We start from the raw sequence: 26,561 nt of genomic DNA, 5'->3' as shown, positions 1-26,561 counted from the left end.
TCGATGTGTTCCTCTAAAGAACTGTGATACATGCACTATGTTTATATATTTAGAATATATATATATATATATATATAGTTATGTTACAAACTTTATCTATATTTTCTGCATTTCCTACTTGACCATAAACTCTATGATGGAAGGTGTTTATTCTAAATACTATTAAAATGACAGATACCCCATAGGTACTCAATAATATTTTTGAATAATTGAGTGTGTTCATGAAAAGCTCATATCAATACAATTCTACAGCGGGTATGCCCTCAATTCCTTTTATACATACACAGATTTATCATCACACAATGAGCATGAAACTGATTTATTGCTCTTTCACTATGAGAAATAAAGGAGAAATAGGAAGACATCTCTGAATCTATAGAGAGAGTCACAAAGAAAATAGAATTTTTGGAAAATTACAAATAACAAACTGGGAAGTTTTCTTCAAATGAGACACATCTTTGCTCAACTGCTTATTATTAAGGGACACAACATTTGTTCTCTTGATTATTACATTTGAAATTCATGATTTATGTTGTTACTAGACATCACTTTTAAACAAAGCACTGCACCTTGTCCTGGCACACAGGAATCACCAGACTTGACGTATCAGTGACATCTTGATGGAAGACAGCAACAAGTAAGAGGCTCTGCAAAGAACATAGTGTGTGTGTGTGTGTGTGTGTGTGTGTGTGTGTGTGTGTGTGTTACGTAGAATGCAAGATATTGCAATCCGTGAAGGAAGCACAGTGCTGGGAGTTTTGTTAAATGGTGTTTATAAAACTGCACGAGTAATATATTTCAGTAATTTCCCCAACTGCAGAAGCCCTAGAGTCTGGGTGTTTTCCCTAATAAATTGCCAATCCATCACTCTATATAAGAATATATTTGTTTACTCACAGGTGTGTTTTGCAAATTATCTCTTTAGATAGGAATACATAAGATTTAGAGCTTCCCTTTTTCAGAAGGGTAAAATATTAAACAAATAGGATTTGAGAAATAGATGAAATTGAGGAACTCTGGTCAACAGAAACCTAGAGAACCTTAATGGACTAATATATTAGTATTAGGAAAGTAACTATGTACAAATATACAAAATTTTTCATATGGATAAGACATCCTGCAGTTGATTTATAGATTTCCCCTCAGGATACCAAAAGTCCCTGGCTGGATCACTGAATAGGGTTCAGTAACATCCGTATATTGAATGAATGCATAAATATTTTTGGCAATCATTTTTATTGTCTAGTTTCTCTTTTTCTACCAACAAGAGTTCCGACTGCCTGCAATTCATGATATAGCCTCTTCCTATGAAATTGCAACAATCTAATGATTCAAGCATTGCCTTTTCAAAATCTGTATTTCCAATCTAGGGGATAAAATATCACAACTACTTGGAATTTTTTCTCTCCAAGAGAGATGTTCCTCTCGTATATCATTAAAGAAGTATGTTGTCTGTTCCCTTAGAATGTCACGTAAACCTAGGCCTTTCTCTGGTACCGCAGGCTCCTTCAATCCACCTCTGAAAGCAACAGCAAGGTTTACTTGTTCTACCTTCAAATCATGATTCAAATCTGCCTACTCCAACCCATCTCCAAAGTCACTGCCTTGTTCCAAACCACCATCATCTCTTTGAGGCGCCTCATGCTTGCTAAACATTACCTCACACTCACTAGCCTCCCTCCATAGCGTCTTCTACAAAGCTGCTGAAAGAACTTCTGTAAAGTCCAAAATAAGAGTTAAATCTTCACTATTCATCATTCAGTATTTGCTCATAAACATGGGCATTTTACTCAAAACTGTGGAATGACATGCAAGTCCAGGACTTTTCTCTTCCCTCCATCTTCTTCAACAAATGCCACCCTCCCAGTCACAGCAGTGAGTTTTCCTTCAGTGCCTAGCCCATGCTGTGTTATTCTGATCCACAAGGTATTCACACATTTCTTTTCCATATCCTGGTGATGTCCTTTTTCTACCATGCAACGAGTGAATCCCTAGTGAATGAGGAGGGCGGAACTTAGATGATACTTCCTCAGAGACGTCTTAAATTCTTCAGTAAAAAAGAGGACACCTTAGAAAAATCTCTTAAAGTTACAAAACTTTTACTACAACACAGTTCTCACTATTTGTATCTTCATGGTTTATATCATTCCTTAAATTTCTGATAACCACCAGATCTCAAGGAAACCAAAACAGCGTTCTCACTTTTTCAGTCAGATGAGCTGCTACTGCTTCCCACACATCTAGCACTTACAGGTATCCATTTCATGTTCAACTATGTTAAACGAGCTGTGTTGTAGCTAAGATATGATCATAAATTTAGTTATAAACCCATCAAACTCCTGTAGTAGGTCCTGGAGATACAGTGGTAACTAAGTCAGATCATCCTTCGCCCGCTCCGATGTTATGGTCTACACGCATACAATCCCAAACTATGCCGAAAACTCATTTCTTAATCATCCTAAGCAGAAAAAGATGGCACCTAACTGCCCCCTTGAAGGGAATAAATCATGCAAAAATAGAAAATGGAGACAAAACTCTGCCTTCAAATTGAGCTATCATCTCTTGCATTCACACTTTGCTTATGTAAGCAAGTCAAAAAGGGACAGGCCATTGACTTTGATCTCAAATTTCTTTTGTTCATTGTGTCAGAGCTCTAATGTTATTTAAGCTTTGCTTTCTGTGCTTAATGGATATAAAGGTTCTGATAAATCCAATATAGCAGTCAATAACACAGGAAAGCCTGAACATAATTGGCTAACTTAAGGCACTGGGAAATAAAGCCCTGCTTGCTAACTCTTGAATAATACACACTGGGCAAGTCTGAACATCAATTTTTCACTGATGATAAGAATTTAGGTGTTCAGATTCCAATACTGTTAATGGGATTTTTAACCCAGCTCCCCACATCCTGGTCTAAAAATATATTATGATCTATACTGAATGTTCTACCTCCCTCTAATTTTTGCTTGATTCTTTCTGAAAGTAAAGACATAATGTTAGGTACCTTTTAACCTGTGTCAATTAAAATTAATTTAAGTTTGTAAGGCAGCACCCATTATGTCATCAAAGTAAACAAATTAACAACATGAGAGCTATAAACTAAATACTCAAATTATAAAGAAAAATAAATAGTATCTCAATTAGTGTCTGTGTCAGACAACTTGCAATGAGTTTTCACTGTCAAGTATGTTGTCAAAGTATAAAATCTTTTAGTTAGACTTCACTAATAATTAACAGGACACTTGACAAATGTGCACATAACTCCTTTTAAATTAGCAATACAAACCAACAACCTAATCGCAAAAGCTTCACTAGTCATTAGAAGTTTACAGAATTGTGCTATACAACCACCTTTCAATGAGGCAAATAAATCTGAGAACACACGTGCTGGGGGTCAGTTTCATGTGGCACCTAGAGAAGAGTATTCTGAAAAATGCCTTTCAGGTGCAAAGGTGATATGACCAGGAAAATACATCGTTCATCAATATAATCCACCAGAGAAGGATTTTTTGTGCAACTGTTGAGGATTAATGCTTGTAAAGAAAATCATAATATTTACCACTCCATGTTAAAATACCAAATAATTAATCAAAACGAAACTCTTTGTACTGGTTTATTATAAGTAATCTCTACAACATGGGCAACAAATGGTGATTTTTGTGGATAAAGTAAAAATGTGCTTTTTATGTGCACATTTGGACCTGGAAAAAGAAGTCAAAGCCTCATGCATTTCAATAGATAGCAAAAGAAAATATTAGCTGGCTTCAATCAATTCTTTTCAAACAAGAACTTATATCTGTGCCTATGTCTGTGTATATACGTCTAGGTCTATATCCAACTAGTTCAGCAATATCTATTTACATGCAAGTGTAGACATAATCCACAGTTGTGTGTCAGATAATGATTACCGTGTCAGTGGTTATGAAAACCATCAAATAAAGCTGGTAGAGAAAGCCATATAATGACTAGCAATGTAACTAGGAAGCTTCACTTATTTGCACTATAGATACAGAAGCTGAGGCTAAGGAGCTTTGCAAAACCCAAAACAATATCTCAGTCTAGACTACAAAATAAAAAAAAAAGAAAAGGAATCAAATTTCTGGCTCCAAAATATGGAATCAAAATTTACAAAGGATTAATTAGATGTCTATAAGCACAATATTATGTCAGTACCATTCGTCATATAATTCAGCATATATAAACATTTCATTACTCTTGAAAATGATTTGTGGGTTAGATCTCAGTTCACAAAAGTTCCTTAGTATGCACTGTGAGTGGAGAAATCACAGCAAACTTTAAATCAGATGAGTCTTGTATACTCAAATAACATCAAAGTCTTTTATAAACATGATTATAAGTTTGCATTAGCCAAGTATATTTAATCAACTATTTGGATATTCTTATACCTGTGATAAAATACAGGGTGTGATCTCCAAAGAAACAGGGCCAAATGTCTATGAACACATAAATAATACCTGACTGTAAAATATTAGGATGTATAAAAGGGCTTCTTTGGAAATTTGAAATATAATAAATAGTTTCTAACATGAAGGGAGATAGAACATATATATCTGAAAAGACACAGTCAGGTTAGGGTTTTTGGTGAAATACTCATTGAGCCTGGAGGATCAAGTCATCAAAGCAGGCGGCAAAGTAGAAAGTGAATCTGAAGAAATGTTAAGACCAATGAAAGAGCAGGTGACAAGAAACTCCCAAAGAGTTCTAAAGAGGAAGATGACAAGGTCTGATATGCTTTGTGCAAAGGTACTTAGGTGGCAACATGAACAGTAAGTGGACATTAGCTGGGGCAGTGTGGATGTCCATTTGGAGGACATAGCTGCACTAGCCAGATAAAAGATGACCAGAGGAAAGCTCTGGCTGGTCATGTCCAGTCAGGCAAGATTTCAGTCTGTGAATGTGATTCTTAAAGACGAAAACAGTTTCCTCCTCTTCTTTTGCAGTTAGGTTGTGATTTACATAGCTACTTTATAAAGCCACTGAGAGCAACTTGAGGTTAAAAAAAGTGCTGTGTGATGGAAATAGTTTTCTCTGAGGTTCACATTCTGTATAAACATTACAATGGTAAATCTAACTTTTAACAACTATTATTTATTTTTTTTTTTGTCTTTTTCTTTTTTATCAGTACCAGGGATCAATCTCATGACTGCCTGCTTGAAAGGCAGCCGCTTATGCCACTGAGCTAAATCCCCAGCCCCAGTTAATATATTTTTTAAAGACATATGATTTGCTTTGGTTGAATCCAGTCCACACTTCAGTGCCAGCTTTGTAAGTAGCGCTTGCTGCGATGGGTTGGAGCAGGACTGTGGCTTTGTGACTTCACCTGGGCCTGTTCTTTTAATTTACTTACTACTTACTTACTACTTTTTTCCTTCAACTGGTTTCATGCCATCCCCAAACAATGCTCTCATCCTGAGCCCGGACTGCTGCTTCCTGTGCATTATGTTTCAGGCCCTCTCAGGCCTGCCTCAAGCACTTGTGTTGGACCAGTCTGCCTCTCGGGCTGCCTTTCCAATCCCTCAGAATCCTCTACTTCTCCCAGGCCCTGATTCACTCTCCCTTAGGGTCCCATGATGAACCCTCTATTATATTTGCAACTGGTTTCCTTTTTCTTTCCATTTTTAAGGTCTAGTCTTTCAAGTCTGTATTATAAATTGTCCCAATTCTATTGTTTATAACCTAATGATATCTTAACATATTTAATGAGATCATGACAATTCAAGCTATTAATTATTTCCTGCTCCTAGAGATAATGATAATAAAGAAAAGGAAATGTGACTTATGTATCATCAGGTATCCAATAGCCTATTTATTTCAAGAGAGATAGTAAAGAAAGATTTTATTATATTGTCTATTAAAATATACAGCGACTGGGCCAGCGAAAGGTTAACTGGCCTTGAGTACTCATCATTTGGTTTCCCAGCCAAGATTAAGTTCACGTTTCTAATCTATTTCCATAGTCTTCCCATAACCTTTTATTTCTCTCAATAATCCCTTACCTCAATAGAAATCTTGCATGATTCTTATAATGGTGTTTGTCTAATAAACTGCTGTTTGTCTCTGTGCTTTAAATTAATTTTTTATTTTGCCTAAATTAGTTTAATTTGCATGCCCTGAAGATCCTTGTTCTAACACTCACCATCACTCTAGAGGGGCAAGGGAAAGAAAAAAGTCATTGGCTCTGTTTCACTTTTCTCCCCGCTCTGCTCCTGTCCTTCTGTTTTCATCTCTGGACTTTTCCATTGTTAAATCCTGTGATGATAATGCAGAAAATAAAAAGAAATAAAAAATGAGAATACAGACCATGCAAGAAGCTCTCTCATCAACCACTGAGTCGCAGTAGTCTTTGTTCAGTGTACTTCAGTTTTCTCAGGATTTAAGACAATAAAATATTTGAGGATATTTATTGCATACTAGGTACTTGGTGAATTTACATTTTTCTCTTGCTTCAGTGCACTCCAACCAGAGATTTCAGTTCAATTGTTTCAGTATAATACCAAATTGTGTGATATTTCAATAGTGTGTAGACCATACATGAACCCCATCTCTTTAACAGAGTTCTTTTTACATCTCAGCCCTCTACCAATTGTATTCATTGGAATGATCCTGATTTGAACATCCATTCCTCACAACCTTCAGCTTGCTAAACATTTCTATATAACCTGGATCTATGGGCTTTGTTTGGCTGTCTATCTTGAATTACCAGCAAAAAAATGGAGACTTTCTTTTGTGTGGTTTTATTTGAATTTTGAAGGCAGGTAATTTACTAATCCTCTTCTCAGATGCTTCTTTTGTTCTTCCCTGAGATGCATATTGACTGACTGTTTCAAGGGCTTCATTGTTTAAAGTCAATGAGGAAACGGAACTGCCTTTGATAAATGCAGTTTGTTGATCCAGTCCTTTGCGGAAATTTTTTTAAAATCGATATATAAATATATGTTGAGGGAAGTAATTATACTTCTTGGTGAAACATGAGCTGTCTGGGTTCATAAGAGCTGATATCTTAATAGTAGAGCATAACTTTCTCTTTGTTTTAACTGTAACCATCCAAAGATGTTGGCAATGATGCAAAGAGAGCAGAAATTGAAGAAAAATTTTAAAAATATGTATCTATAAATCGTCACTCTCATTAATCCTTCCTAGGCACAGTGGACACAGAAACAGAAAATGTAGCTTCTCTGCAATACATCATCTTCTTCAGTTATCCACGGTCAGAAAAGACATACGTACTCAGTGGTTCTCCTACTGTCTCATCCTGAGCTCTGCACAGACTCCCAGTGCACTGACACACTTCCTGCAAAATCAGTGTGATCCCAGCCCAAGAAGGGCAAGGCCTAGGACTCCATGGTCCCTTGCCTCCATCTATTGTTGTCCACAGCAAGCCACAGAAATGCTCTGTACATCATGCATCTGGTCTACAAGGTATAAATTATAATATATTATCTTCCTAAAGTTAAATGATCCCTGAGTTCTCCTTCTATTTTAAGACTCACTTTCAATTGAGATGAACTGACACTTCTTAAGAGAAAAACAAATGGCCAGCAAGGACTTGGGAAACTACTCAGTACTTTGTTTTTTTCTTATTAGAGAGCCATCTTCTGACTTGTATTTTTCTCATTGGAAAAATGAGAAACAAAACAACACTGAGATTCCATTTTACTCCAGAAAGAATAGCTATTCCAAACTCGAAAGAAAAACCCTTGGAAAAGTTGTGAGGGAAAATAAATCTTTATATGTTGTCCATAGGAATTCAAATTAATACAAGCACTCTGAAAATCAGTCTGTAGATTCTGGAAATTCACCAAAAGATTAAAAACAGAAATACCAGGTTGGGGATTTAACTCAGTGGCATAAATGCCTGCCTGGCAATAATGAGGTCATGAGTTTGACCCCTGACCAAATAAAAATATAGCAATAAAATTTGACCTAGCTACATCTTTCTAGGTATCTTCCCATGAGACTTAAAGATGTTGCATTAGAGTGATGCACCAATATCTATTAATAGCTGCGTAATTTACAATAGTTACATCTTGGAAGCAGCATAAATCCCAACCAAAGATGAGTGAATAAAATGTGATATATAGTGTATACATAATGGAGTACTACTCAGTCATAAATAAAGATAAATTTGAGTCATGTGTGAAATGAAACAGGTACAGAAAGTTTTACACACCATGACTTCTATTCTATAAGAAATCCAAAATAGAGATGCTTGAGATTAAAAAATAAATTACAGATGATAGGAAACAGGGAAGTACATTATGTGAAGATGGGAATGGGATCTAGTGATGCTTGAAGAAGGGAGAGTAGATGGGAAATAAGAGTACCACTGGTTCAATATGATAAGAATGTGTATTAGCTCCACACGATGAATGTAACAAATACATATTGAAACACACACTAGTAAAGAAAAAGATCAATGCACATTTTCAAAAAGTACATGGAGCAGACTCCAAGTCTCAGCCAATAACAATGAAAACATCATACCACAGTGATCCATATAGCTGCACAGTTTATAATAGAATAGCCAGAGCTTGGAAACAAGCCAATTGCCCACCAACCAAGGAATGGATTAAAAAACCACCTCATGTTTTAACCACAGAAGTACATGGCTAATCTGTTACTAATGGGTATAAAATATCTATTTCTATCTTCCCTGTTGTTTAGGATTATTATGAGAATAACCTCAAAAACTACAAAAGCATTTGTAAAGACTTATAAAGTAACAATTGAAATATAAGAAAAATTGCTATTATTATAGAAAATAATGGCAAAGTATTTCAATAGCAAGCAAAAAACAAATCTCAGAGGAGAAGTAGACCTGTCTACCAGAGTAAAAAATGCATTGAACAGCCGCGTATTGGAAGAGAGTAAGTGTATGGTAGAGAAACCAAGGAAGCAAAAGGTATAGCTAGAATTGAATAAAATTCTTGTAGCTAGATTGTGATTGGACAAAAATATTACCACAAGCGAGAGCTGAGCAGAAAGGGCAAGGAAGGACGATGGCCTAGCAGCGTGGTGGATATCAGAAGCTGCATTTGAATTTCTCCTTTTTGCGTTGGCTTGAACATAAAGTCTTTACACCTACATTCTAGAAAGTCTGTTTCAAAATCCTCATGTGAGTGGTGTTAAGTAGAAATTATGAAAAATGGCTGTTTTGTGCCTATGTAATGATAATCAAAGGAGAAAATGTCCAGAAATGAGAAACTCTCTCTATTGAAATAATTCAGAGAAAGTAACATCTAAAAACTGCAGGAGAACATGAAAAACATATGCATTGTGAAAATATTAGGTAAAGTGTTAAATGTATTTAGGATTCTAAGCTTTACTATTCTGGATACTGAGAGGAGGGACACCAACCCCAATTTGATATATGAATGATAACATGATTAAGATCATGATTCCAGTGGTCATTACGGGGATTTGGATTTCCAGAGAAATGCACTAATACGGAAGAACTAGGATCAATGAGTTTTAAGTGGAAAAAAATGAATGTTTGTAAAAGGATGAGATTATAACGAATGCTGACAGTAAAGACAGAAGCCAAAAGACATGATCCTCTACAATAAAGAAAATTAAGTAAGGATGAAGTGGCGAACTTTCTAGAAAAGAAATGGGAAACTTTGAATAGAATGTTATGAGTTGAACTACATCTTAACATGCACAACTAGTCCTCATGAAATTAGCATTCCTTTCTGAATCATAATTATTGTAACATGAAAGGAAATAATTGAAATTGAATTAGTAGTCTTCGTCAATAAATGTCTTAGCTACTATTTCAACTAATAAAACAGATGCATTTCCAGAATTCAGTTATAATAGTAAGATGAAACGCTACATAAAATGAAGATGGCTAATGTGTTTGAGGAGAAAAAGAAGCTGGACTGAAAGTTCCAGGATTTAAATTCAAAGCCCATTCTCATCTTTAAAAAATATTTATTGAATTTCCATGTGCCATGTGTTATAGGCAGAAATATAAAAGTGAGTCACATGGTCCTCAGCCCACAGAGACACACAGTACACTGTGGGAAATAGGAAACTTTATTACAGTGTATAAATGCTACCTTTGACATCTGGGCTACAAACGCAGTGCAATATGACAATAAAAGTCACTAACTCAGAGACCAGACAACCTCAGTTCAAATTCTGGCTCCAGAATTCAACATCTGTTTAGTCTTACAGGATTTATGAATGTCCTGTGCCTTAGTTTCCCTAGTGTTATGGCTTAGCTCTTAAATGTTTCTCCAAAGCATCATTTGTTCACAAGGTGCCTGGGTAATAGCGATGCTCTGGTGCATCAGTAGAATCATCTGTTGAGGAGTGCAGAGGCCGAATGTGCTGTAAAGGTGTGGGGCCTCACTGGAGGTGGCTCACGGAGGGCCTGACCCTCATGGATCTATTCCTGCCCTCAGGTCCCCCTTCTCTCCTGCTTCCAAGCTGAATGGACTGAGCATCTGGCCTCCACTATACCCCTGCGCCACTGTGTTTCATCCCTGCAGCCAGCCAACTATGGTCTAAAAACATAGGGCAAAATAAACCTCTCCTCTTTTATGTTGCCGATATTTAGTGTTTTGTCCCAATGACAAGAAAGTGACTAATACATCGTTAGAAAATAAAAATCTTAGAACAGCTTTCTAACACTATTGAAAAGATTAAATCAATTGAAAGTTGTAAGAATATTTGAATAATTCCCTGATATACACAGAGGACATAAATCAGGGTCATGTTATCACCATTTTCCCACTACTATCTTCATCTTCCTCCTCTTCCTCTTCCTCCTGTTTCTCCTCCTCCTCTCCTTTCCTTCCCCACTCTTTCCTTCTCTTCCTTCTACTTCTCTTTCTTCTTCTCCTCCTCTTCCTCCTCCTGCACTTCTTCTTCTGTCTTCCTTTTCTTCTTCTTCTTCCTTCTTCTTCTTCTTCTTCTTCTTCTTCTTCTTCTTCTTCTTCTTCTTCTTCTTCTTCTTTTTCTTCTTCTTCTTATTTTTCTTATTATTATTATTTTTCTTCTTCTTCTTCTTCTTCTTCTTCTTCTTCTTCTTCTTCTTCTTCTTCTTCTTCTTCTTCTCCTTCTCCTCCTCCTCCTCCTCCTCCTCCTCCTCCTCCTCCTCCTCCTTCTTCTTCTTCTTCTTCTTCTTCACCAACACTCAGTAGGAGGAGATCTTACCCAGAAAATATAAATTATATTTGATGTGTATCTTGAAGAATAAATATGGGGTTTCCAGGTGGATAAATGGAAAGAGTAACATTAAACAGAATAAATCACCTGAACACAAGTGAAAACTCCAGACAAAACAGGCTGTGGTGTAGGGTACATTCCTGCACAAGTGAGACGGAGCAAGGCATTGGCTGACCACATAAATGTGGCTTCAGTTAAGTAGGTAAGTAATGTCAACAGATATTTTACTATGATTGCAATGCTGGTGGTTCCCTGGAAAATCCTAAAGTCTATGAGACATGGAAAACCAGAGACATTTCTTTTCTTAGCTATGTCACCTTTTGGTGTTGGGTGAGTCACAGTTCTGTTCTTTACTCTTCTCATTCTACCTGTTCTTCACTCATTGGGGGTCTTCTATTTTCTCCACAGAGATAAATGTGATGGCTCTTACAGTTTCTGCTGCATAGTGGCATGCCGGTTTTGCTCATGTTTTAGCAGCTGAAGTGAATTTCATGATCTGATATCAAAGGAGGGAAAATATTATACCCTCAAAATGAAGATAACCATGAACTCGGTGGCAGAACCCTGAACCTCAAAGTGTAGTGAGATTTGAACCTTGTGGCAGCGATGGGCAATAAATATCCTTGGGAGAAGCTATCATTCTGGCTATTTATTGTGTAACTTATCCCTTGCAATAGTGGCTTTAAGCATAAATTATGATTTATGGTGCCCATTTATTTATTAATTAAAAGGTCTAGCAGGTATTCAGTGATAATTTGGGGTATGAAAGGTAGTTAAAGAACCTAAATTTATCTTGCGTCTAGGTAAAGGGCTGAGATCAGGACAGATTGAGGAAATATTTCTGAGATAACAATAGCAGAAACAATTAGCCACCTAATATGGAATGGAAAAGAAAGAATAAAACCAGGAAGGACCACTATCATAAGACCAAAAGGTCACTTCTCTAGTATTCAGTCATTAGGACTGAAAGAATGCATCTGCAAAGTGGAAGATTACTTTATAAATCTGGAATCATGCAAGAAATTAAGAGGAAGAAATTTCGATCAAGATGGTATCACATCCAAGAGATTTACTTCAAGATGTTGTTTGTGTATGGTGCTTGTAAAAGTGCTAAAGAAACACACAAAGAGCATATGTTAAATCAAAATAAACTTTATTTTAGAAAGTCACTTTAAGTATGTGGTGATATAATTAAGCCTTATTAATATGCTGTTTATTTAACAGATTAAAAATGAAGAAGAAGCATGTCCCATTCATCTTAATTAGACAATATGCTTGTCACAATCATTTGCTTTATATTTTCACTTTTCATGAACATTTGATTATATCCATTGATGCTATTAGAGCCAACATTCCCCTTGGTTTGTAGTTCTATGATATCGAAGCCAAGGCTCTCTCAAGGCACTACCTAGCATTTCTCACCTGACCATGTGCAAACACCTGGCTGTTATGCTTGTTCTGGGGTGAACAGCTATTTGAAAATCACTAAAATAATTTTATTGCTCTAAGTAGAGTATTTTTTCCCTCAAGAATCACAGGTGGAAATGTCACAATATTCCGACCCCAAGTATGACACTCAGATGTGAATGTAATATAATATAGAATATCAAATACTAGAGCTGAAGGAGGATTTTGAGATTATTTCAGTTTTTTAAACTCAGTCATTTACTCACTACATTCCCCACATTGTACAAATCACTGATATTGCTTTTTCTGTGGTATGATCCCAATGTGTCCCGCATATAGCATATGTTGGAAACTTAATCTTCAAAGCAGTCATGTTGGTTGGTCCTGTCTAGTGGAAAGTGTTTAGTTCATGAGAACTGCATCCATAGGAAAGAATGAATCACTGCAGATTGTGAAAGGGTGTAAGAGTTCAATATTTGTGTGCACTCTCTGTTGCTCATCTGATGTCATTTGCCATATAACACAATTAGAAGATCCCTTTGTCTTGAATTTCCCAGCCTCTGTGACCATAATTCAATAGACTGCTGTATAAACTACCCAGTGTCAAGTATTCTGTTAATGTTCAAGAAAACAGGCTGAGATGTTCGGTTAACTGGTTTATATATTCTGACTAACACATGCTAAGAAAAAATTTATATTGCTATTGTAAGTGAAAAGTTAGATTTGTGATAAATCTCAGGTGAAAATATCAGTGTGTACAACCACAATGAAACAATATTACTAAAGTCTAGATAGATTTTTTTTTTTTGCTTGAGGCAGCTTCACTTTATTAGAAAAGGAGACTGTCAAGCTTAAGTCAAATGGAAGTTTTCTTCTTGAACTGGAAGGATTAGAAAAGATTTGTAAGGAGATGAACACCTTTTACCTTACCAAACAGTGAACAGAGGTTTTGATGTACCACAAATCATTTTGTCTTCAGGAGTATAAAACCATTGTTAGGGGATACATTTCCTATTTCTTCTGTCTCCATATATATATATATATATATATATATATATATATATATATATATATTACATTTTGTTCCCATGTACTAAATTCTAGTGCCAGTCTACTAAAAGAATCAGGGCTTCATGAGAAAGGGTTGATTCTAAGAGAAGATAAGGAAATATACCAGTGAAACTTAGAACATCTAGTAACAAAAGAAAGTAAGGCAATTAAAAAAAATAAAAGAAAACCATGGGAGGATGGGGATACATCAAAAGAAGAAGAGGAACGGAACAAAAGACTTCCCAGTGATTAAAGATGGGACCGGCAAAAACAACAAAAGAAAGCAGTTAAACTTTATTTACACTTATTTCATTCTACTTCATTCTTCATTCAACTTTCCAGTGAAGAAACCTAATGTTCTTAACATCACTGATCAAGGTCAAGAGCAACAGTGACAGTTCCCCTCAGAGCGCATAAGGGGGATGAAGTTTGATACAAATGGAGCTTTGTCTGTCACCCAACAAGTCAGAGCCTCAGTACTACCATGAAGAAAAACAGCAAACATCTCAACTCAGGAACACATGCCCAGGATTGCTTTTAAGTTTCAAAGTCATCAAGAGCAAAGAAAGTCTGAGATATGACAATTTAATTAATGTGGTACCCTAGATGGGCACTTGGAAAAGAAAAGGAACTTTAGATAAAAACTAAGAAAATCTGAATCAAGAATAAATTTTAGTTAATAATAATGATGAACCAATAATGTATTGGATCATTAGTTGCAACAAATGTACCATGCTAATGTAAGATGTTAATAATAGGGGAAACTGGGCATGCAGCATATGGGAACTCTTTGTACTGTCCTCCTAATTTTACTTTAAACCTAACACTGCTCTTAAAAAAGTAAGTTTATTTTTAAAATATACATTTATTTAATGATTTAGCACAAATTTTTTCAAATGTTTAAGAGATACCAAGATCCCTACTAATTTTGGAAGACATAAACGTGGTAGCTGCTGTCACAAAGTTAACCTGAGAAGGAGAAGCTAGGTTATTCAGTTAAAATCACAAGGCTGGGGAGAAAGAGTAGTTGGAGTTGTATCCATACTCATGATTTTGTCACATAATTTTTAGCAGCCTACTTCTTTCCATATTCCAACTTATTCAAGAAGACTTCCATTCTTAAGTCACCTATAGAGTGCTGGTGAACCTCTGATTCAATCAAGAAACATTTACAAACTTTGTACCATATTCCAGGACTGAATGCACTCTTTGTTGAGAACTGCAAAGAAACAAGTGCTTATTGACCCCAAAATGTATACACTCTTTCTATGATTATAAAAGGGAACATACACACAGAAGATGTAAAAGTGGGCCTTAATAAATTTAAGAATTGGAGATCAGAAAAATAGTGGGTAAATAAAATGGGAAGTTTTCAGAAGAATAAAGAGTTTGACCTAAGATGTTGCTCTAGGTAGAGTCTTTATCTAGAACATACAATGTCTGCTATTGCACCACAGTGTAGTGGTAAAGAGCATAACCTCAAGAGCTACACTGCCAGGGTCTCAGTCCTAGTTCCTCTACTTACAAGATACGGGTCCTTCAGAACACTGTACCAGCTACATGTCTTCCTCCTTTGAAAAGGACTCAAAGTTCCAAAAGAAATAAAAGTGTCCTAGGAAATGGAAGGATAACTTATTTTCTAACAAGAATTATCAAACATAGGATATAGGGGAGCATGACAAATCTGAAACTTTCAGTTATTAAGCTCTCACCACTCCTAGACGATGGGATTAAAAGGAGGAAGTTTTTATTGGAGCCCTAAAAGAGAATCATGAAGAGTCTACGTCCTTGTGAAGACCAGTGTCTTTTGAAAGAGTCAGTTTTTGCACTCTTCTTCCTGCCAGGCTTTCTTAGGGAAGAAGAAGGAAGTTGTTCTTGATGTATTACATGAAGGTCAGTCATCTAGGACAGAAAGAAGATGGCAGTTCTTTGAATTCAATACAAACCAACATGCGAAATGTTTACAACATGTCTGGCATATAGCAAAGCCTGCTAAATGTTAACAATTATTAGATTAGAATTACCTCTATATTATCAGTGTTCTGCAGTTTCTAGCTTTTGGCAGGTGCTTAAAAATTCAACCAATGAGTGGAAGTTGACAAGTGCGGATTTCTGTAGCAATGTAAAAGCACTATGAGCTATTATTATGTATATACGACTGATCATAAATGTGTAATTGACAGTCCCATTAACTGAAATGAATTTGAGCTCAGTGCTAAAGAAGAGAAAGAGATGAAGTTCCAGTGGTAGTTCATGAACATGTCTTTAGAAAATGAGAATCATTTTGTTAAATTACATCCTGTTCCACACAAAGAGTTAGGTTAGGGAGTGGTCAGAGGCAATGAAATTTAAAAAAAACATCTTGCAAGGGAAAGAGTCAAGCTTGGAGGCACAAAAATATGTTTAAGGAAACCCTTTTCCCTCTGAGACTGATGATTAATTTTAGGTGTCAATTTGACTGGACCACAGAATGCCAAGACACCGAGACAAATGTTATTCAAGGTGTGTCTGAGAGGGTATTTCTCAGTAAGAATGGCATTTGAATCAGTAAACCAGTGAGGCGGACTGTCTGTTCTCCTGAAGGAAGGTGGGCTCCATTCAGCTGAAGACGCGAACAAATCAACAGGCTGAACAAGAGAGAGCCCTCCGCTAAGCTGGCTAGCAGAGATATTGGGGATTTTACTCCGCTTTATTTTATATTACCCTGTAGTAAAATCAATAGTGTTGTGTGCTGTGACATACATTAATGGCACTATTTCATTTTATTTTATTTGCCTTTATTTGTGATTCATAATAATTGCAGTCATTCTGGGGGATATATTTATTTTTCTGTCTATTATCTCTCTATATCTGTCTATCATTTCTCAGAAAGACAATGTTTTGCAGTTCAGTTTAAGTCAGCAGGCTTATAATCTAGAATAGTTGATGCTTCACTCTGAATCCCAAAGCCAAAATGAACCAATGTATTTTCAGCCTGAAATACCAACTTTCCTGGTTCTCTAGCCGGCTAGCTTTAAACTGATGCTTACACCATTGTCTTTTCCAGTTCTCAGCCCTTCAGACATACACTGAACTTCACCAGGAACTCTTTTGAGTCTCCATACTGCAGACCTTGCAACTTGCAAATCCAATAATTGTGTGAGTCTATTTCTTATGATATACAAATGGGCAAATAAATCTACGTTTCTCTGAGGATCTCAGCTTAATACAGATAACACTAGTGCCATGATTAATAACATAGAAATTGTCAGCAGGAGTCAATGGGAAAAATATACTCAAAAAAGCTGGCACACAGTAATTACTCCATGTATGTAATAGTCCTCCTTGGCACATAGGAGGGATTCCATGTATGTATTTGTTCCCCCTGCAAGTAGAAGGACTGAAAGCCAGCCAGTAGAGATAAAACACAGGGCTATTCTTCCAACAGACATCCTTTCTGTCTCTAGTCTTTAATAGACTCCATTAATATCTATCAACCATTTCTGGGAATGAAAATATAAAGTAATCATTGTTATATATGTGTCAGCCTAATGAGCCGGCTTCTCCCAGTGAGACAATAATTTACTCAAAGGTCCCCAAGTGGCGAGTATGAGTTAAGATGGCTTTCTAAATTGACCAGTTCTTGGACAAAAAGATTGCATTATTATGCTACCTTTTCTATGTGATTTGTTTAATAAAGCGCCGTGTAGAATAAACCAATGTGTTATCTGCTCGCTAGATCTTATCTCTACAGGGATTTCAGCTCCAGCTTTGGTTCCCCAGAAGTCATAAAAATCAGCTGTCCTGCTTCCAGGCCAAGGGGTTTTTCCCAAACTATAAGGCATTGCAGACCAAGTCATGTATCTCCTTTTCTTGGGGAAGGATGGAGGAAGGATGACATTGGACAAGCTCCATTTCTCAATAAAATGTCCCAACATTTGTGCACACCGGCATTTTTTATGTTGGCCAAATCATATCAGATGATGATGCATGTCACTTAACAGTGATGGAAGGCCAAAGTGCTGAGGCCATTTTTTCAAGTTAAGCATTGCAGCCCCAGTGCTAATTCGACAAGAGAGATATTTATGACTCTAGCAATAGTACAAGAAGGTTTTCCATCTCCCCTTGTTAATCTGGTCAGTGTTGGTAAAGGGACTGGCTTGAATTTCTTAACCACAGCATGATGTTGAAGTAAAATTAGAGGGACTTTTGCAATCAAAGTAACTAACACAATGATGCTAGAAAAAATGACCAAGTAGAAAAAGCACTGCATTAGGAAGCAGGGTTACCCGGGTTCTTGCTGTGCTAACTAGGCGTATCAGCTTGGACCACTCCCTTCGTGTTCCCAGGATGAAATCTTGTGACCTAAAACGTGAGCTGATAATATCATTCCTTCTTTAAAGCCAAAAGCAGGTAAGATTTTTCTGAGGTTCCTCTTAGCTCTGTGAATCTAAATTTGTGCTTCCTATTATGAATAAAGGCCACATTGATCACCATCAGCATATTAATTATTGATAGATTCTCTTTGCATGGTGCTTTTGCTTTTATGGGAAGATTTTTACCTACATTGCTTAAGTCAATGTACATGGCATTTCTCTTAAAGACAGGCAAATGTAAAATGTAGACATCTGTTTCATTGGAAAATGAAAAAGTTGAGGTTCACAAAGGCAACTTATATAATATTACTAATTCATAGAAGTGAACCCTGTTTCCTCCACTCCTTTGAGCTCACTTTTTACACCACAGGATTCTTCTTTAGCTTTCTCTTGTGAATTACTCTGTACTTTGTTCAGGTCTGTGTGCTCAAACACTGGCTTGTTACAGTTTTCTCCTCTGATCACCCTCTGTGTATGTATTCTATCCTTTCCTCTGGCTTTATTCTTCTTCATACTACTACTTCAAGATACTTAATGACTATGTACTTTATGGGTTGGTCCCTTACCTAAAAAGTGATCTCTAGGACAGCAGGAACTTTGGCAAAGCATGGTAGGACATATCTTCAGTCCCAGCATTCTGGGAGACTGAGGCAGGAAAATCACAAAGTTAAATCCAGTCTACAATTCAGCTGCTTAGCCAGAGCCTACCTTAATATAAATGCAGGGCGGGGCAGGCACACAAAGGCAGGAGGTGTAGTTTTAAATGAAGGTCCTGGGTTTCATTCCTAGTATCAGGGGGACAAAAAAAGAATAAAAACTTGGTCAGATTTTTTCCAATGCTACTAATACTTACAACAGTGCCCGGCCATAACCAGGCATACAACAAACCATTGTTAATAAACACAGTGAGATGAAAGGGAGAGGTCTCCAAAAACTTTGGCTTTTGTTCTTTAAAAAGCGGAAGGCATTTTATTCTTTAGCAGTTTGAAATTTGATTCATTTTCTTGGATATCTTGATTGGATTTTATCTGATATTTACTTATCTCATTTCTCAAGAAAATTTAGATAGTTGTTTGACAGTATTTTAATCTATCATTTTTCTTTATACCATGTAGAATTGTGATTATATTTTCCTAGTTCAGGATCCATGGAAGTAGTCCTTCAGGTAGAAATGAGAATAAAGAAGAGTGGTTTGAAGATACTGCTATATATCAAAAGTACCAAGGGACATTTTTAAAATTTAAATTGGTGCCTATTCTTAGGAAATTCTAATTCATGGGGTCAATAATAGAGTCAGAATATGCACATTTCAGACATTTTCCAATGGATTAAAATGCACAGCCATATTTCAGAAGTACTGATTCATTAGTCTGAAGGATTCTTTCTACTCTGTGTTGATACCTCAGATCTGAGCAAAGACCATGATGTTTGAGTTATAACCACAAGATCTACAGACACATCAGCCTCAGGCACAAGTCCCAGAAGATCTGGCATTGGGGATTTCTGATTAAATGGATGAAAACAGAGATCAAACAGCCACATTCTCCTTGGGAAATAGGTGCTTCTTCTGGGTCAGAATGAAACATTAGTCCTCCAAAAACTGGCAAATACAAAACCATACTGTTAAAACCTGGGAGCAGTCATTAAAGCACTGGGTCCACAACACAAACCCGAAGATAAGTATTCAACCTTCTGTAGATATTTGCTGAACATCTAATCTACCAGAACCAAAGAACACACCAGTGAATAAGGCATGCTCTCTGCTCTCTGAAACTTAGGGTAATGTGACAGATAATTATACCAAGCATTGTAGTTTTGAGGAATAGGGTTGCTATAGGTAAACATTTGAAGAAAAATCTAACTTATGAATGGTTTGAGGAAAGTTAGTTCTGAGCTAAAACCTAAAGAATGGATACATACTGAAAAATAGCAGATGAAAAATGGAACAGGAATCTTGAGAAAAGAAGGGAGTGCTAAGTCAGGATGCAAAGAAGATCCTGGCGTGGGATGACACAGGAGGGAGGAAAAGGAAGTGAAAAGATCAAGATAGTATATATATATTACTAGAGTCCAAAATTCTCAAAAATATAAATAAATAAAATTCAGCAGCATTTAAAGAAAAAAAGTGTTGATCCAGATGTAAGATATAGCTTCAGTTATATATACAAAGGACATAATGGCATTTAGAAGTTTGAAATACTACTTCTAGGCGTGGGAGATTTGGTCATCTCAAAGTTAATGTTCAAATAACTGATTAGACAATAAAACAAAAATTAACAATACAATCCTAGTTTAAATAAGAGAGATTAACAGGGTCATGTATGGAATTGGTTATAAAAAATGAGAAATGGGTTAATAACTATTTTCAGGAAAGTAGCACGAAGAATGTTTGGAAAAGCACCCTGGTAGCAGATACCAGACCCTAGATGTTGCTAGTTGAGGAGCTGAATTCTAAAGTCAACCACTAGAAATAATGGAATACTTATATTCTACATGTATGTACTTTAAGCGCATGTATTCCAGTTCAAGGGATCCATCTGAAATACATTAATAAGTGAAAATACAGAGGAATTAAGTTTGGGACTGATCTCATTTATCTTTGTCAAACTGTATAATTAAAGTCAAATACTGCTGTAAATATACAACACCTTCTCTAAACTCAAATGACTATTGAACCAACATTAAAAAATTGTAAAAGTGACAACAAAAACAAAAAGTTTAGAGTCATGGTTAAGTCTAAATTTATCTTGTTTTATTGTAGGATGAAGTGGACTTGTTTGTTATTTCCCAGACAATCAAATACCTGATAGCAATATGTTGTTTTGAATTATTGTATTAAGATTTTTAAGTCTCGTCTCAGTCTTGCATGTGAATGATTTACAGATGTAAAATGGGAGGGCTGACTTACAGCAAATAGAGGAAAGTATGCACAATCCAGTGGACAGAGACAAGAAGAACTAAATCATAGTAACACACGAGAGACCAGATCTGAATGGGTTAAGAGAGGTTAATCGAAGTGTGTTTTCACTCCAGAAGAGAAAGGGAAGTATAGAATAACTGATAGCGTCCGAGAAAGTACAAAGACATTGGGTGAAGAAACACAACCACAGCAACACACACACATCCTCGAAAAAGAATGACGAGGAAAATGAGGAAAAGTAGATACAATGATTTTAAGGAAAGGACTCTGTAACAAAGGCATGGTCTTGTAACACGAGATTGTGCTTTACTCTGGGCGTTTTAATTTTCTTCTCAATCACTCCAAGAGCTTTCTTGTCTCCCTTCCTCAGGTCTTTCTTTATCTGTTTCCTATACTCAAGCTACATTGGAATAACCTTGATCTTGTAAGTTGATTTCTAAATGTGTTTTCAAAGTAGGTTCATCTTCACCACTTAGAGAGGGGTTTATCTGCTCTTTGCCAGACAAGCTGTTTGATCAAGTCATTTAATATCACATATTTGGGAAACAGGCAATATGAGTTGTTGAGATCAAGCAGCGCTTTGCACTCAAAATGAGTATGTAGTTGTTGACTGACCTCTAAGAAAACACAATGTCCTATTTTATTTGGGACTTTGATGGCAGGACAGTTTTTATACCTATTTTTATGTTCTATTTCTAAACTTATTCTGCCATATTCTATGCAAGCCACAAAAACAAATGTGTACCCTGCAAAACAATGTATGCAAAAATTGCATGTACATTTAACCATGATAGCTACAAGCACACCCAAACCAAGCAATTTACTTTTTTAAAAAATAGCAGGTTACCTTTAGATGGTTGATGTAACTGAAATGGTAGCTGCAGAAACACTATATTAGCATATAATACATCTTGCAAGTGATATTATAGCCTGGATTTCTTCGAGCAATGACTCTGGAAAAACTCATCTCAACTTAAAAGAATATACCATGCTATGAAATAGGCCATAAATGGCAAAATCAACCTCATCTATGATTTGCAATTTTGAAAAGCCATATCTAATTAGTACTAGAAAGTGAAGCTGCTGAAGAGAGGTGCTAGTATAATTAATGCACATGTAGTTACCTAGTCTGACTTCTGGATAGGAGATCATAATAAATGGTGCTGTTTGTGTTCCAGTAGATGAAATCATAAGTCAAATTACAGTGATACTGAAAGAGTCCCTTGTAGCAGTTATTCAATAGAGACATGGAAAGATATAAAAATGCAAAATAAATTTTCAAGGCAGAAACTTATACTCCAGCCTGCTTTCTGCGTCCCAAAAAGTTTTCTTCAAAATTCTCTCCTCTCATTCTGCTATACCTTGTGTAAGCATCCCCTGAAGACCCTTCTGCTAAGGGCTTGATCACCATCTATGCTGTTACAAGAAGGATGTAGAACTCTTGAAAGCTGGGGTCTGGTGGAAGGAAGTTATATTAATGTGGGATGTACCTTTGAATGATATCAAATTCCACCTCTTCTCTGTCTCTGTCTTTTGATTCCTGTCCACATTTTAATAAGCAGGTTTCTCTGCTATATACTACCCGCTGTGGCATCCTGTCTCATCCCAGGCATAAAAGCAATAGGTCAAGTAAACATGTTTTAAAAGCTCAGAAATAATAAACAAAAATAAACCTTTCTTATTCGTAACTTGTTGTCCCTTTTATTTTGTCATGGTAAGCCAAAGCCAACTAACACAAATGTCCTTAGCAGAACAACCTGGAATGGAACTTGTTTCTGGGTAGTGCAGATGTCACGGCTCTGTGTGTACTGAGTTGTCTTGCCTTTCTCCATAAAGAACTCGTGATATTGGGAAATCCGATTCCAGTGATGTAACTACCTAGAAAAGCACCCTTAGTCACCTACCACCTAAAAAGCCCAGTTTAGTAAGTCATTCATAAGAACTAAATAAAGTGGAAAACATCTAAAAATCCACGACTAAAGATTTAAAATTCCCATTCTTCAGGAACTAAAGATTGAAATTTTCTTCACTGTATCTTGTAGAGAAATAAAGTATCATGAAAGAAGAATAACAAGATTGCCACAACTTAGCTTCCTTAATACCCAGCCTTCTTTTTTTTCTAATAGTTTTGCCTTTGGTTGCATGAAATAGAAAGTAATTAATCCCCCCTGAGACAGTGTACAGACTCAATAATTATCATCTTTATTTCTCCTTTCAGGACATGCATAAAAATTAAGTTTTAATTTGAAGAGTAATATAAAAAAACTTGCAGCAGAATGATAACAACATATTGTTAGACTAACTTTAAGTAAAAAACTATTTTATACACCAAATTCTCACAATAAGTGTCATCAGCTGAACCCCTCACTTCCCCAGGTGTAAAACTGCAGACCTAAAAGGATGTTGGGAACCTGTGCTGCAGCAGCTCGGGAGGCATACAGATAACGGAGGAGTGAGAGCCCAAATCAGCGACCTGCGTCTTCAGTCCGAGCACTTTCCTAACCCATTCTTTAAGACTCTTGTGCCTTTTCTATGTAAAATGATTTGGACACATTTGAGAGCATCACAGAGACATGTGAAGGATCACATAGATTATGGATGAAGACATCACTTCATGTAAGATATATCCTTAATAATCTGTCAAAGGAGACCCAATTCTTAAATAATATAATCCATGTAAAAATGGAGTATTGGTTAACAGCTAAGTCTGTCTAATATTCTAAAAACATAAATCAATATTACTGTCATTATTTTAATACTTAAGCCTCTTTTGCTTAATGCCAACCCAAGGAACAAGAACATGGGCAGGTGAGAGGTTCACTAGCATGCCATAGATTGTGGCATTTGTCACTTGTCCCTTAGACCTCCTTTTAATTAGTAGCCTTCTTTGATTTCTTTGGCTAGTACAAAGAAATATTTACAAATCAAGTCACATAGTTAGTTTCCCTGGAGACTTATTCTGTAATGCTGTAGATGAAACTCATGTTGGCAAAGTCAATTTTCCTAGAAAAGAGGGTAGTGAACAATTTCCTGACAAAGCTCTCCACCTGGGATAAGCATGGGGAAAAACTAAGCAGACTCTTCAAAAGAAAAGGGCCTCTACTCAAATGCTCCCTTTTTATTCTCAGCTGGTTTGTGTAAAGAAGAAACTTAATTATGACATTTCAATATTGAGATAAAATTAGGTTTCATTCCTTATTCTTGAGAGAAAATTATGCTCCATTTTTAACTGTGCAAGACAACTGCCGATTCCTCTGCGGAGTGATAAGCTTGGCTATTTTTATGAACATGTAACTAACTGTATGCAGGGCTTCTCCTCCTGTGAGTGCAATTTGGCATCCAAATTCTTGCTTTGAGAGATTTTGTGGGCATCTCACATCCCACGGTTCCAACTTTGCCAGCATTCACATGGTTAAACCTCTTTAGCAACAATCAATGTAGCCAATTATACAAAACCATTTCATTTAAATCCTAGTTCCAATGGAACAAAATTTTAAAAATTTAAAAATATCTTGTCCAGTTTAGCCTGAGTGTTCTCAGTCCTAAGTAGTCTATGTGGGATTTACAGCTTTACTAGACTACATATATTATATTATATTATTATCTAACATATTAGCAAAGTTTAAAAATCATGTAATGGATTAAATATTGATGACCACATAGCCAATGCAGTCTTACTGCTCCGTAAATGCCTCTGGCAAGGATTTAATTTAGATTTAATAAAAGTTATTATATTATTTATTTGATTATAAATATGCAAATGTAAATGTCATGCTATAAATACTTCTAATTAAATACTATTTGACTTATGGAGGTTTATTTAGGTGCAACTAGTAGTTTATTAAGATGTATGAGTTGAAACTCAATAACCATATTCTCAATAATCTATTGATATTTGATAGGTTATAACCACATTATATTCAAGGTAACAAATTTAGATGTATACTTTCTGTTGAATGTTAGTATAAAACTAATCATTAGTAGCATATTTACTAAGCTTCAGCTGTTTAAGAGATATTCATCTTAATAAAAATTGTTATGCTCCAATAGATATTCATAATAATCTTTGATATTTAATTAACATATAATAACTCCCTCATTAAACCTAAATTAAATCCTTATTTAAAATACTCAATTTAAAATGCAAGTGAAAATATTGGCATAGAAAGTTACATAGCTGTTCTACATTGCTTTCCTAATCAAAGGAAAAGATGTCCTGAGCATTACGATAGAATTTCATTAAGTGGAAGAATGTTTAGGGTGCCTTTTAAGTCCACATACATCGCTTGCAAAATAAGTAGGCAATGTTTTAAAGTAGGAAGTATGCTAATTGAGCACGTATTTTAACTTATTTTAGCAACACTAAAATCTAATGAAGTTGAAATTAAATGAAATACTGAAGCATTTGATGTCCATAAATAACTGACATCCATAAATAACATAAAACAAACGTGAAAGGCAAGTTGCAACATTCTTGCTTTCTCCATGGAGAGCCGCTCTAGGTCCCAACCAAACTCTATGACCCAGGAGGCTCTCCTGAATGAGTGGAGATGTCACACCAGGGGAGTAGCAGTGTCCCTTTCCTCTGAAATTCCATTTGGGTTTCTTCTCATTCAGTGGGAAGCAGGATCAATGAAACAGAAGAGAAGGGCCCAGTGCTCCCCAAGGGGTACTGACTTATTTTTCCTTTCTAAATTATTTTCTTTTTCCCACAGCTATCCAAAATGCCACCACATTTGGACACAACCACCCCAAATGTTCCCTGTCCCTTCAGTGGTTGTAGTTTTCCAGTGTCTGTTTTGCTCTATAAAGCCACAAATCTATCCCAGATGACTCTCCCTATAACCTCTCTGGATGACACCACTCCTGTCAACCCCGTCCTCAAGGAGATCCTCTCTACTCGGACTGAGAAGGCCCACAACTAGCTGACAGGCCACTCTACATGCCTGAGGCTGCCTTTTCTTCTAAGCAACTGACATCTCCATTCCCTTAGTGGGGTTAGCCCATGCACTCACTGGTCCCCTTGGATATCTGCACAAGCCCAGGTACAGCCTGATGATATGCTTCATTAACAAAGTGAGAAATTGCCTCACTGTGACGATGAATTTCATGACATGAGAGGATACGACTGTCTCTTTGGGATTTATATCTTAAGCAAAGCAAGCTAATTTGGTACACTAAAAGCTGGTAATACCAAAGGCCACTAAACCAAAAGCTATCAGCATCTGAGGCTGCTTACGTGGAGAGCTTGCTACTCAAGGCAGGAAAATGATGGAGACAAATGGGTAATTGATGAAACCAGCACCTCTCATTGTCAGAAGGGTTCCTGAGGGCTACTGATAGGTGCTGTCTCCAGCTTCCAGAAGAATAGTGGGGAACTTGTAACATTAGGTTCCCACCACTGCTAACATTCAAAGCTCAAACTGTCAACACTAAAACAACTACACTTTACCTAACTGTGGTTTCCACTTTTTTTTATTTATTTACTTACTTATTTATTTATTTATTTATTTATTTATTTTTGCTGTACTAGGGATTGAACTCACAACTTGCACCAGGAAGGTGCTTGAGCCACTGAGCTAAATCCCCAGCCCCTATCTGTGATTTCTGTTTCAGATAAGGAAACAACTGAC

At 36.3% G+C, this 26,561-nt stretch overlaps 1 long non-coding RNA gene across 1 annotated transcript in view; it reads right to left on the bottom strand.

The window, feature by feature from the left end:
• Positions 1 to 15,327: 15,327 nt before the first annotated feature.
• Positions 15,328 to 26,561, bottom strand: part of LOC134474095 (uncharacterized) — a 71,074-nt gene continuing 59,840 nt past the window's right edge. Inside the window, exons 2-3 of the long non-coding RNA XR_010044696.1 lie at positions 18,717 to 18,793; positions 15,328 to 15,555 (exon numbers count right to left, since the gene is read on the bottom strand). This is a non-coding gene — a long non-coding RNA (uncharacterized LOC134474095). The remainder of the gene's footprint in view (positions 15,556 to 18,716; positions 18,794 to 26,561) is intronic.

This window comes from Cavia porcellus, unplaced genomic scaffold, assembly GCF_034190915.1.
Source record: "Cavia porcellus strain 051 isolate PalLab524CR breed Dunkin Hartley unplaced genomic scaffold, mCavPor4.1 scaffold_30, whole genome shotgun sequence".
NCBI classification, from domain to species: domain Eukaryota; kingdom Metazoa; phylum Chordata; class Mammalia; order Rodentia; family Caviidae; genus Cavia; species Cavia porcellus.
The sequence above is the reverse complement of the archived record's forward strand: the minus strand, read 5'-3'. Positions and strand labels throughout refer to the sequence as shown.